Here is a 4387-nt window from a genome sequence, read left to right as displayed (position 1 = left end):
GATTGGCTCTCTGCTCCTCCAATCAGGGACAGGCTGCACAGACACACACAGTGCTCCTGCCCGGCCACCGTCCGCCTCCACCCCCACCTCCAGTCTCAGCACTTCCAGCCCTCCGCTGTCGCGCAGCCCTTGCCCTGCCAGCCCCCCGCCGCAAAAAATGGTAATACCGGATGCCTGTCCGGCTCAAAACCGGACACCTGGCAACCCTACTCTCAGCAGCGCCGTAAAATCACCTGAAGTGATTGGCGGATTGCACTTTTTTTTTTGCTACCTGTAGGCTGTGTGGCGACCCTCCTCAGCGTATGACATCACAACGTCACATGATGCTGCGTTGTCATGGCAACATACATCACCCGGCATGTGACAACGCATTGTCAAGACGACGCAATGCTACAGGAGAGAGCCTGCTACAGAAAAGGTAAGACACACCTCACACCCACACAAACAAATTGCCTCCCCCCAAAATTGGCGCAACGCAAAACATTGCCGCTGTATTCAGCCTAATGGGAAATTCGCCCGTGCCTGAAGTACCAAGTACTTTTTTTATGGTAAATAAATAGAACTCTAAGGAAAAAAAATAAATAAAAATCAATGGCAATAAACATTAAACTGCAGCTAAATGCGAGATCATGTATCGGAGTCAGAAACCTCCCACTGGAATTTGGATAAAAGAAAAATAAAACACTTTATTATCTGGAATAAGGCTCAGCAAGGCCAGATCATGCAGCTGCATAACGAAAAATCCTTACCAATGTGAATCTTCACTTGAAATCAGTAAGTACTGTACCAAAAATCACTATATTAATTAGGAATTACAACACAATGCACAGTTACAGTGCGAGCCGTGCTGCAAAGATTGTCATAGGGTATTTAGGAGCAAATTCGCCGGCACAGGTTAGAGCAGTGGGGGTTACCGTCGGACTCTGTGTGCTAAGCCGTGCTGGGCCTGATGAATGTGCCCTTTGCCGTCTTGGCGCCGGCTTATCCTTTTTCTTTCTTTGCCGTCTTACTACATGTGCATTGAGATACGAAGGAAGAATCGGTCCGAACAACTTAACTAACTTTTAAAGCAGCGGTCCAAGCTGCCGGTTCCCCCCCTTTCCCCCCCCCCCCTTTTAATATATGCATCAATGCAATCCACACAATAAGTAATTAACTAAGTTGCCAATCAATCCGTTCTCCTGTAATCTATCGGCGAAGATTCGGCTCGGGGGTTCTCTAAATGGCTGTCTGTGAAGCAGAAGAGAACCAAAGATGCAAAGTTCTGTGGGGAAGATCATGTGACCAGGCAGTCACTGGATACAATTGGTGCACTGCTAGGGAGAGGGCAGGGCTCAAAAAGGGGTGTGCCAGAGCCTGTTTCAGAAGAGGAAGGGTATGTGACTTTGTAAATGGTTGCTATAGAAACAAAAAATGCTGGTTACATTATAGTACTTATAAATTATTAGTCCAAATAAAAAAGGTATCACCTAATACTGAAGTACTTATATACAGGGCTCGACAAATGCGGTCGCCATCTTACCTGCGGCGGTTTTCCCGGGCAATTGCTAGTGAGAGCAAGTTACATCAGACCATACCTTGTAAGGCTAAGGCCCCGCTCCCAGAGTCAGCGCGCCCGCACTGCATACAGGCGGGGCGCTGACATAACGAACTCAGGGAAGGGCTGGGGAGGGGGAAGGGAAGGAATATACCCTCGCAACTGCTGGAAGATAAATCTGTGGTGCTACAATCAGGGGTAGATAATGAACAAATACTTGTAGAGAAAAAGAACCCCAACGGAGAGCACTCAACAGTGCACAAAAACAGTGAAGGAGGTAGTGTAGGATGCAATGTGTATATTGAGTAAATTAAAATATCATTTATTGGAGTCTTAACTCAATTAAAATAAAGCGGACACTAAGTACCAGGGTGATATGTGCTAGTAGGCCAAAAAAGCGCAGCGAAAATAAAAGGCACCAGACTCGTGTGTTAAGTGTTGGCTCTACCCTTGATCATATATGCAGGGTAAAGTCAGGTGTTATGAACAGCCACAGGTATCTGCGTAATAGGTGTATAGATAACAGATAGAACCCCTATCTACTTAGTTACATGAACCAAGTTGGTATATACCACAGTGGGTTAATGTAGGGATGAGCAGATCACTGCTTAAGTCCCTGAGTGGTGCTTCTTGTGTCAAGACGCCATAGTGGTATAATATCACACACACTCGCTATAAACTCCCCCCACGTCAGTCTCCTGTGGGGGGGGGGGGGGGATAGTATATAATAATGGCAGAAAAAGGATTGCTGCAGACCTGTGAATAGAGAAAATGTAGATCACAAGTAGTGTCTACTAACACTTGAAAAAAATAAAAAACAACACGAGGTACTGGTAGCATAAAACTGGCAGTAACCGCGACCAAATTGTAACAAACATACACACTTCTGCTAATGCCTGGTGTGTCACAGGTCTCCGCGGTTTCTGCCTATTCAAATCAATATCGAGCTAATGCTCGCATGTAACTCTCTGTAAGAGAGTGTTACTCTGGGTCAGGACACGCTCCGATCACGAGCGTTGGTCCCGCCCCCTTGACGTAATGACGTCACTGCCGACGTACGTTTCGCTAGGCAAGAAGCTTTCTCAAGGCTGGGCAAAGGTACTAGCCCTGCCCTTTATAGAGGAGCGTCAGCTCTGATAGGTTACTCGGTTCCCTATTCTTAGACTCGAGTTAGGTACTTAGCGTACGTTTCGTGAGGAGTAGAGTAGGAACAGACTACCTTCCCTTACGCCCGTATAGAGAATATGGTGAGACAAAGTGTCTCTGGACTGCGTAGAAAGCGCAAGAGTGCTGTGTGTAGCTAACATATAATGCCCTTCTACAGTAAGTGCGTGGATAACGCTGGAGGGCTGTGTATGGCAGTGAATGCGTGGGTAGCGCAAAAGATCTATGTTTAGCTGGCACATGATGCACTTCTACAGTGATTACGTAGATAGCGCAAGAGAGCTATATTTAGCAGGCACATGATGCACTTCTACAGTCATTGCGTAGATAGCGCAGGGAGGCTATGTATAACTAGCACAAGGTGCACTTATACAGTGAGTAGGGATTCAGCTCAGAGAGGTAATAAGCACAGGAGGGAATACAAGGGGCTGGTCAGATCCACTGAAAGTGGGCTTTGGTGTGGGGCCATGGTAGCAGAAGATGACTAAATGAATGGACTATACACAAAGCCCTCATTAAGGCCCTTGGGGTTAAGGGTTTGTAGTGTGTAGATCCAACGGGACTCCATTTTAAGTAACTCTAGGTCCCAGTTCCCCTTTCTAATGCCCATAGATATCTGGTCTATGCCCTTGAAGGTAAGTACCGTTTGATCACCCCGGTGGTGGTCATTAACATGTCTTGCCACCGGGGTGTCCACACCATTCCTGATGTCACCCAGGTGTTCAAGGACCCTGACCCTGAAGGGGCGCCTAGTTTTCCCTATGTACTTCATCTTGCACACACACTCTGCCATGTAGATGACTCCTGGGGTTTTACAGTTAATAAATTTCCGAATACTGAATGTTCTTGTGTTGTCCCAGTTACTAAATGTTTTAGCGTTTGTGATGACAGAGCACGCTTTGCAGTTTTTGCAGCTGAAGTTGCCCAGTGGTTTCATAGGGAGCCAGGTTTTGTTGACTGGGGCCTCAAAGTGGCTGTTGACCAAACGATCTCGTAAGTTTTTTGACCGGCGACTGGTCATTTCTGGGTACGGTCTCAGCACTTCTTTGAGGTCCTCGTCTGCCCTAAGGATGTGCCAATGTTTATTAAAAGCACTCCTTGCTCTTGACCATTGTTCATTGTATGTTCCTATGAACCTGATCGTTCTTGCAGATGTAGTCTCCATTTTTTCTTTCAGTAGGTCAGCCCTTGGTGTATTTTTTGCCCTCTTGTATGCCTTCTTGACCATGTTTCTTGAGTACCCCCGTTCAAGGAATCTGTCCTTCATCAATGATGCTTGTTTCTCAAATTCGATGACATCTGTACAGTTGCGTTTAATTCGCAGGAACTGTCCTACGGGGATACCTTTAATAAGGTTCGGTGGATGATGACTAGTAGCCCTTAGAAGACTGTTAGTCGCAGTACTCTTTCTATACATGGTGCTACTAATCTCCCCTGTAGTTCCAACCTGTACAGTGAGGTCGAGAAAATTTATTTTGTTAGGTCCAATCTCATAAGTAAGTTTGAGATTATTTGAGTTCTGGTTCAGTCCATCGATGAAGGTCTTGAGGAGATCGGTGGATCCTCTCCACATCAAGAACACATCATCGATGAACCTGTACCACATCTCAATATGGTCCGTGAATGCCTCATTGGGCTCTCCAAAAACTACCTCAGCCTCCCACCAGCCCAGGTACAGATTCGCAT

This window comes from Ascaphus truei, chromosome 9 (assembly GCF_040206685.1).
Source record: "Ascaphus truei isolate aAscTru1 chromosome 9, aAscTru1.hap1, whole genome shotgun sequence".
Taxonomy (NCBI): Eukaryota; Metazoa; Chordata; class Amphibia; order Anura; family Ascaphidae; genus Ascaphus; species Ascaphus truei.
Note: the sequence above shows the minus strand (reverse complement) of the source record.